Source organism: Crinia signifera, chromosome 2 (assembly GCF_055691185.1).
Source record: "Crinia signifera chromosome 2, ASM5569118v1, whole genome shotgun sequence".
Taxonomy (NCBI): domain Eukaryota; kingdom Metazoa; phylum Chordata; class Amphibia; order Anura; family Myobatrachidae; genus Crinia; species Crinia signifera.
In genome coordinates, this window is record NC_139218.1 from 323869576 (window position 1) to 323879526 (window position 9951).

General features: G+C 42.6%; 1 protein-coding gene across 1 annotated transcript in view; it reads right to left on the bottom strand.

The window, feature by feature from the left end:
* The window catches only part of BAZ2A (bromodomain adjacent to zinc finger domain 2A), an 84836-nt gene extending 75294 nt beyond the window's left edge, over positions 1-9542 (bottom strand). The window contains exon 1 of the mRNA XM_083169237.1: positions 9403-9542. The gene's annotated coding sequence lies outside the window, so the exon portion shown is untranslated. The remainder of the gene's footprint in view (positions 1-9402) is intronic.
* Between the last annotated feature and the right edge of the window lie 409 nt (positions 9543-9951).

A 9951-nucleotide genomic window follows, 5' to 3' on the forward strand; every position in this document is an offset into this window, starting at 1 on the left:
TTTTCATTATGTTTTCAGTGGGATGATGGCGATATCTTTCGTGTTTACGTGGGATGATCAGGTTTTTATCGCAATTATGTTAACCTGGGAATGTTTTCTATGCGTTTCCAGTGGGATGATGGCGATATCGTTCTTATTTACGTGGGATGATCAGGTTTTTATCGCAGATATGTATACCTGGGACTGTTTTCTATGCGTTTCCAGTGGGACGATGGCTATACCTTTTTTATTTAGGTGGGATGATCAGGTTTTTATTGCAGATATGTATACCTGGGACTGTTTTCTATGCGTTTCCAGTGGGATGATGGAGATACCTCTTTTATTTACGTGGGATGATCAGGTTTTTATAGCAGATATGTACACCTGGGACTATTTTCTATGCGTTTCCAGCAGGATTATTGCTATATCTTATTTATTTACGTGGGATGATCAGGTTTTTATCGCAGATATATATACCTGGGACTGTTTTCGTTATGTTTTCAGTGGGATGATGGCGATACCTTTTTTATTTAGGTGGGATGATCAGGTTTTTATTGCAGATATGGGTACTCTTTACTTAGTTGGGCGCCCGTCGCGGGCATAGCGGGTACATTTATGTCTGGCCGCGACGCGACCGACGCGATTCCCGCGATTTCCCATTGAAACCCATGTTAAACATGGAAATCGTGTCGGTCGCGTCGCGGCTGGCCATAAATGTACCCGCGATGCCCGCGACGCGATGCTCCCGATTTGCCATAGGAATCAATGTTAAAAGGCCCGATGAACACGATTTTACTGTTAAATGCCTCAATGGACCCGATTTGGCCATAGGAATCAATGTTAAATGGGCCACAGAGCCCAAATAAGCACAATTAACCCTTAAATGTCCCCCCAAATTTTTAACGCCACCCCACGATCCACGCCAACCCGAAGCGTGGCGAGCGGCGGCGGTACGCGTCCTCCGACCTTTTCATGCCCTACTATCCACTAGGGCGTGGAGTGAGAATAGAATAGTGTGGCGAGCGCAGCGAGCCACCGAGCCCGAAGCGTGGCGAGCGCAGCGAGCCCCGCGAGGGGACGCGGATACCTTCACAGGTAGACGCGTCCCCTCGCGGGCTTCACAGGTGTCCGTGGCGACGCGGACACCTGTGAAGCCCGCGAGGGGACGCGTCTACCTGTGAAGGTATCCGCGTCCGCTCGCCACGCTTCGGGCTCGGTGGCTCGCTGCGCTCACCACACTATTCTATTCTCACTCCACGCCCTAGTGGATAGTAGGGCATGAAAAGGTCGGAGGACACGTACCGCCGCCCCTCGCGGGCTCGCTGCGCTCGCCACGCTTCGGGTTGGCGTGGATCGTGGGGTGGCGTTAAAAATTGGGGGGGACATTTAAGGGTTAATTGTGCCTATTTGGGCTCTGTGGCCCATTTAACATTGATTCCTATGGGCAAATCGGGTCCATTGAGGCATTTAACAGTAAAATCGCGGTCAATCAGCCTTTTTAACATTGTTCCCTATGGGAAAATCGCGGTCATCGCGGGCATCCCGATTTACCCGCGATGACCGCGATTTTTACCCCCGACGCCCGCGATTTCAATCGCTGGCGCCCATCTAGGTAAAGAGTACCCAGATATGTATACCTGGGACTGTTTTCTATGCGTTTCCAGTGGGACGATGGCTATACCTTTTTTATTTAGGTGGGATGATCAGGTTTTTATCGCAGATATGTTAACCTGGGACTGTTTTGTATGTGTTTCCAGTGGGATTATGGCGATATCGTTCTTATTTACGTGGGATGATCAGGTTTTATCGTAGATATGTATACCTGGGACTGTTTTCTATGCGTTTACAGTGGGGCGATGGCAATACCTTTTTTATTTATTTGGGATGATCAGGTTTTTATCGTAGATATGTTAACCTGGGACTGTTTTGTATGCGTTTCCAGTGGGATGATGGCGATATCGTTCTTATTTACGTGGAATGATCAGGTTTTATCGCAGATATGTATACCTGGGACTGTTTTCTATGCGTTTCCAGTGGGGCGATGGCAATACCTTTTTTATTTTCGTGGGATGATCAGGTTTTTATCGCGGATATATATACCTGGGACTGTTTTCGTTATGTTTTCAGTGGGATGATGGCGATATCGTTCTTATTTACGTGGGATGATCAGGTTTTTATCACAGATATGTATACCTGAGACTGTTTTCTATGTGTTTCCAGTGGGACGATGGCGATACCTTTTTTTATTTAGGTGGGATGATCAGGTTTTTAATCGCAGATATGTGTACCTGGGACTGTTTTCTATGCGTTTCCAGTGGGATTATTGCTATATCTTTTGTATTTAGGTGGGATGATCAGCTTTTTATTGCAGATATGTATACCTGGGAGTTTATTCGTTATGTTTTCAGTGGGATGATAGCGATATCTTTCATATTGACGTGGGATGATCATGTTTTTATCCCAGATATGTATACCTGGGACTGTTTTCTATGCGTTTCCAGTGGGACGATGGCGATATCTTTTTTATTTACATGGGATGATCAGGTTTTAATCCCAGAAATCTATACCTGGGACTGTTTTCTATGCATTTCCAGTAGGATTATTGCTATATCTTTTTTATTTAGGTGGGATGATCAGGTTTTAATCGCAGATATGTATACCTGGGACTGTTTTCGTTATGTTTTCAGTGGGATGATGGCGATATCTTTCGTGTTTACGTGGGATGATCAGGTTTTTATCGCAGATATGTTAACCTGGGACTGTTTTCTATGCGTTTCCAGTGGGACGATGGAGATACCTTTTTTATTTACGTGGGATGATCAGGTTTTTATCGCAGATATGTATACCTGGGACTGTTTTCTTTGCGTTTCCAGTGGGACGATGGCGATATATTTTTTATTTACGTGGGATGATCAGGTTTTTATCCCAGAAATCTATACCTGGGACTGTTTTCTATGCATTTCCAGTAGGATTATTGCTATATCTTTTTTATTTAGGTGGGATGATCAGGTTTTAATCGCAGATATGTATACCTGGGACTGTTTTCGTTATGTTTTCAGTGGGATGATGGCGATATCTTTCGTGTTTACGTGGGATGATCAGGTTTTTATCGCAATTATGTTAACCTGGGAATGTTTTCTATGCGTTTCCAGTGGGATGATGGCGATATCGTTCTTATTTACGTGGGATGATCAGGTTTTATCGCAGATATGTATACCTGGGACTGTTTTCTGTTTTCGCTTGCCATGCCACCTGGTTCGTGCGGTATGTTGGTGCACTCCATGCCAGGAGGTATTACCTGCTTAGGCTGCCAGTTTTAGGAGGGGGTGGGCAAAGGGTTGCCGAAAAAGTCTGGCTGGTGAGGGAGCTGCACTGCTCCATGTCTGCCTTAAACGGTGCCATCTGCATTAAAACGTGATCATCCCACCTAAATAAAAAAGATATAGCCATCTTCCCCATGGAAACGCATAGAAAACAATCCCAGGTATACATCTCTGCAAGAAAAACCTGATCATCCCACCTAAATAAAAAAGATATAGGCATTATCCCCATGGAAATGCATAGAAAACATTCCCAGGTACAATTCTCTGCGATAAAAACATGATCATCCCACGTAAATAAAAAAGATATAGCCATCATCCCCCTGAAAACGCATAGAAAATGGTCCCAGGTATACATATCTGCATTAAAAACATGATAATCCCACGTAAATAAAAAAAGATATAGCCATCTTCCCCATGGAAACGCATAGAAAACAGTTCCAGGTATACATCTCTGCGAGAAAAACCTGATCATCCCACCTAAATAAAAAAGATAAAGGCATCCTCATGGAAATGCATAGAAAACATTCCCAGGTACAATTCTCTGCGATAAAAACATGATCATCCCATGTAAATAGAAAAGATAGAGCCATCATCCCCCTGGAAATGCATAGAAAACCGTCCCAGGTATACATCTCTGCGAGAAAAACCTGATCATCCCACATAAATTAAAAAAGATATAGGCATCCCCATGGAAATGCATAGAAAACATTCCCAGGTACAATTCTCTGCGATAAAAATCTTATCATCCCCTGTAAATAAAAAAGGTATCGCCATCGTCCCACTGGAAACGCATAGAAAACAGTCCCAGGTAGTATTATCTGCGATAAAAACGCGATCATCCTACGTAAATAAAATAGTTATAGCCATCATCCCACTGGGAACGCATAGAAAACTGTCTCAGGTATAATTATCTGCGATAAAAACGTGATCATCCTACGTAAATAGAAAAGATATAGTAATCATCCCCCTGGAAAAGCATAGAAAAATGTCCCAGGTGTAATTATCTGCGATGAAAATGTGATCTTCCCATGTAAATAGAAAAAATATAGCCATCATCCCCATGGAAACGCATAGATAACTGTCCCAGGTGTAATTATCTGCAATAAAAACGTGATCATCCCACGTAAATAGAAAAGATATAGCCATCATCCCCATGGAAACGCATAGAAAACTGTCCCAGGTGTAATTATCTGCGATAAAAACGTGATCATCCCACGTAAATAGAAAAGATATAGCCATCATCCCCTTGAAATGCATATAAAACGGTCCCAGGTATAATTATCTGCGATAAAAACGTGATCATCCAACGTAAATAGAAAAGATAAAGCCATCATTCCCCTTGATATGCATATAAAATGGTCCCAGGTATAATTATCTGCGATAAAAACTTGATCATCCCATTTAAATAGAAAAGATATAGCCATCATCCCATTGGAAACGCATAGAAAACGTTCCCAGGTATAATTATCTCCGATAAAAACTTGATCATCCCATTTAAATAGAAAAGATAGAGCCATCATCCCCCTGGAAACGCATAGAAAACTGTCCCAGGTGTAATTATCTGCAATAAAAACGTGATCATCCCACAAAAATAGAAGAGAAATAGCCATCATCCCCCTGGAAACGCATATAAAATGGTCCCAGGTATATTTATCTGCGATAAAAATGTGATCATCCTACGTAAATATAAAAGATAGAGCCATCATCCTCCTGAAAAGGCATAGAAAACGGTCCCTGGTATAATTATCTGCAATAAAAACGTGATCATCCCACAAAAAGAGAAAATACATAGCCATCATCCCCCTGGAAACGCATAGAAAACGGTCCCAGGCATAATTATCTGCGATAAAAACGTGATCATCCCACGTAAATAAAATAGTTATTATAATCATCCCCCTGGAAACGTATAGAAAACAGTCCCAGGTATAGTTATCTGCGATGAAAACGTGATCATCCCACGTAAATAGAAAAGATATAGCCATCATCCCCATGGAAACGCATAGATAACTGTCCCAGGTATAATTATCTCCGATAAAATCTTGATCATCCCATTTAAATAGAAAAGATAGAGCCATCATCCACCTGAAAACGCATAGAAAACGGTATCAGGTATAATTATCTGCGATAAAAACGTGATCATCCCACGTAAATATAAAAGATAGAGCCATCATCCACCTGGAAACGCATAGAAAACGGTATCAGGTATAATTATCTGCGATAAAAACGTGATCATCCCACAAAAATAGAAAAGAAATCGCCATCATCACCCTGGAAACGCATAGAAAACGGTCCCAGGCATAATTATCTGCGATAAAAACGTGATCATCCCACGTAAATAAAATAGTTATAGCCATCATCCCCATGGAAACGCATAGAAAACTGTCCCAGGTGTAATTATCTGCGATGAAAATGTGATCATCCCACGTAAATAGAAAAGATATAGCCATCATCCCCATGGAAACGCATAGATAACTGTCCCAGGTATAATTATCTTCGATAAAAACGTGGTCATCCCATTTAAATAGAAAAGATAGAGCCATCATCCCCCTTGAAACGCATATAAAACGGTCCCAGGCATAATTATCTGCGATAAAAACGTGATCATCCCACATAAATAAAATAGTTATAGCCATCATCCCCCTGGAAACGTATAGAAAACAGTCCCAGGTATAGTTATCTCCGATAAAAATGTGATCATCCCACAAAAATAGAAGATAAATAGCCATCATCCCCCTGGAAACGCATATAAAATGGTCCCAGGTATATTTATCTGCGATAAAAACGTGATCATCCCACATAAATAAAATAGTTATAGCCATCATCCCCCTGGAAACGTATAGAAAACAGTCCCAGGTATAGTTATCTCCGATAAAAATGTGATCATCCAACAAAAAGAGAAAATAAATAGCCATCATCCCCCTGGAAACGCATAGAAAACGGTCCCAGGCATAATTATCTGCGATAAAAACGTGATCATCCCACAAAAATAGAAAAGAAATCGCCATCATCACCCTGGAAACGCATAGAAAACGGTCCCAGGCATAATTATCTGCGATAAAAACGTGATCATCCCACGTAAATAAAATAGTTATAGCCATCATCCCCATGGAAACGCATAGAAAACTGTCCCAGGTGTAATTATCTGCGATGAAAATGTGATCATCCCACGTAAATAGAAAAGATATAGCCATCATCCCCATGGAAACGCATAGATAACTGTCCCAGGTATAATTATCTTCGATAAAAACGTGGTCATCCCATTTAAATAGAAAAGATAGAGCCATCATCCCCCTTGAAACGCATATAAAACGGTCCCAGGCATAATTATCTGCGATAAAAACGTGATCATCCCACATAAATAAAATAGTTATAGCCATCATCCCCCTGGAAACGTATAGAAAACAGTCCCAGGTATAGTTATCTCCGATAAAAATGTGATCATCCCACAAAAATAGAAGATAAATAGCCATCATCCCCCTGGAAACGCATATAAAATGGTCCCAGGTATATTTATCTGCGATAAAAACGTGATCATCCCACATAAATAAAATAGTTATAGCCATCATCCCCCTGGAAACGTATAGAAAACAGTCCCAGGTATAGTTATCTCCGATAAAAATGTGATCATCCAACAAAAAGAGAAAATAAATAGCCATCATCCCCCTGGAAACGCATAGAAAACGGTCCCAGGCATAATTATCTGCGATAAAAACGTGATCATCCCACGTAAATAAAATAGTTATAGCCATCATCCCCCTGGAAACGTATAGAAAACAGTCCCAGGTATAGTTATCTGCGATGAAAACGTGATCATCCCACGTAAATAGAAAATATATAGCCATCATCCCCCTGGAAACGCATAGATAACTGTCCCAGGTATAATTATCTCCGATAAAATCTTGATCATCCCATTTAAATAGAAAAGAGAGCCATCATCCCCCTGGAAACGCATATAAAATGGTCCCAGGTATATTTATCTGCGATAAAAACGTGATCATCCCACGTAAATATAAAAGATAGAGCCATCATCCACCTGGAAACGCATAGAAAACGGTATCAGGTATAATTATCTGCGATAAAAACGTGATCATCCCACAAAAATAGAAAAGAAATAGCCATCATCACCCTGGAAACGCATAGAAAACGGTCCTAGGCATAATTATCTGCGATAAAAACGTGATCATCCCACGTAAATAAAATAGTTATAGCCATCATCCCCATGGAAACGCATAGAAAAAACGGTCCCAGGTGTAATTATCTGCGATGAAAATGTGATCATCCCACGTAAATAGAAAAGATATAGCAATCATCCCCATGGAAACGCATAGATAACTGTTCCAGGTATAATTATCTCCGATAAAAACATGATCATCCCATTTAAATAGAAAAGAAAGAGCCATCATCCCCCTTGAAACGCATATAAAACTGTTCCAGGTGTAATTATCTGCGATAAAAACTTGATCATCCAATGTAAATAGAAAAGATAAAGCCATCATTCCCCTTGATATGCATATAAAACTGTCCCAGGTGTAATTATCTGTAAAAAAAACTTGATCATCCCACAAAAATAGAAAATAAATAGCCATCATCTCCCTGAAAATGCATAGAAAACTGTCCCAGGTGTAATTATCTGCGATAAAAACGTGATCATCCCACATAAATAAAATAGTTATAGCCATCATCCCCCTTGAAACGCATAGAAAACCGTCCCAGGTGTAATTATCTGAGATAAAAATGTGCTCATCCCACGTAAATACAAAAGATAGAGCCATCATCCCACTGCAAACACATAGAAAACGGTCCCAGGTATAATTATCTGCGAAAAAAACTTGATCATCCCATTTAAATAGAAAAGATAGAGCCATCATCCCCCTGGAAATATACAATATAGGTAAATATACAATAAAAATGGGATAATGCACTTTTTACTGCAATTATAAGGATAAAAGACACTTAGGTGGTCTGACTGACATATAATTTGATGTTAAGACTTTTTTTTTAGTTCGTAAAGGTTGAAAATCAGTAAAAATTGTGACATCTAGTGTATTGGAGGTGATCTGCACTCAATCATCCCGATCATCCCTTTCTGCAATCATCCTTTTAGTACATCCCCATATATGTATCATCCTACACATTACTACAGTCACAGAGCTCCATCCTACCCACATCCCCAGTCACGCACCAGTCTGTGCTCCTTCCTCCCAGTCCCCCCCTCTCCCCCTCCCAGAGCTCGCACAAGCTCAGGCAAAAACTAGAATTGGCTGAACCTGTTCTCATTCACAGGCTGCCAGTGTTCTATAGCCGCCGTGCAGCCCGCACAGTCAGCCGGAGAGCCGGCCTATCCCGCAGCCCTGAGGGGACTGTGATAGCAGCAGCAGCAGCCCCCCTGGTGCGTGCAGTAAGCTGCTGGAGATGTAACATCGTTATTCACCCCATAACACAACAATGTGATTACCCCGCTCCCCGCCCTCCAATGCTGCCCCATACCCAGCAATGCAGGGAGCTGCGCCCCAGGTTGTCCTGTCTGTGGCCACTTACAGCCCGTCCTACTTACTGGCCTAGACTAGAGAATTTTGGCAGTACCCCGGCCTCCTCCCATTTCCTGCCCTGATGGGACAGTCATCATCATGGGAGAGCCATGTAACAAATCACAGGCGGCATCATGTATTGTACAGCGACAGGAAGGGGATAAAGTGCATACCCCGCAGCTACAGCTCCTGCCCCCGCCCCCATCCCCGCACTGTGCCCGGGCACCTGGGAGCTGACCCGCAGTCTACAGGAGGGAGGGCTCCGGAGTTCGGGGTTATGGGGAACTTCTACAATGGAAGCCGCCAGGTGACCCATGCTGCCAGGTAGCCTGCCCCATCACGCCGCGCCCGCCCTGGTACCCTGGCACACTTTTATGTAGGGCAGGCAGTGCGGCATCACGTAGGTAGATCGGGGACGGGTTCTCGGCTGCAAAGTGAGGCCTCTGAGACCCAGCAGGCGCCAGATGCTGCAGGAAACGAAGCAAAAGCCTCATGTAAAGTGCTGGGTATGAGAAGGGTGAGAGGCAGATGAGGTATAGGGGTCAGAGAGGTGCCAGGGGGCAGTCACTCACCTGGGTATCCTGCTCTGCAGATAGAGGAGATGAGGAGTTAAAGAGGGGGTGTAGCAGGGGCTCTCCCTCCACCCTCCTGCACTGTCTCTAGCTGGAAGCAGGTGGCTGATATTGCTTTGCTGCTGATGTCACTGTTTTCACTGCCCATCATTTCCATCCAGCAGCTAGATTAACATGAATTATTTAAAGAAGCAGGATCCATTTTCATCATTGGGGAGATGGTAGGCACAATATGATTACAAATAACAGACAGGTAATGAATGGCCTAATGTGCTCTAAACTAGGATACAGATTTCAGGGGTCTGGGTCCTAATTTGTTATCTATCAAAATTGGTAAATGAAATGTTTTGGTGGCACATATGTTGTTGACTATGTATCTGATGTGATTTTTATCAAAGCTAAAGTGAAGCCATAAGCCCCAGACACACGGGCGGTTTTTGCTAGCCTACATGCTGAGCAATGTATGTTAGGCAATTCACATTAAGTTTCCCGGTGGCTAGATTGCCCATTCGCACGTCGCAATGTGTGTATGGGTAACCTGTGGTAACC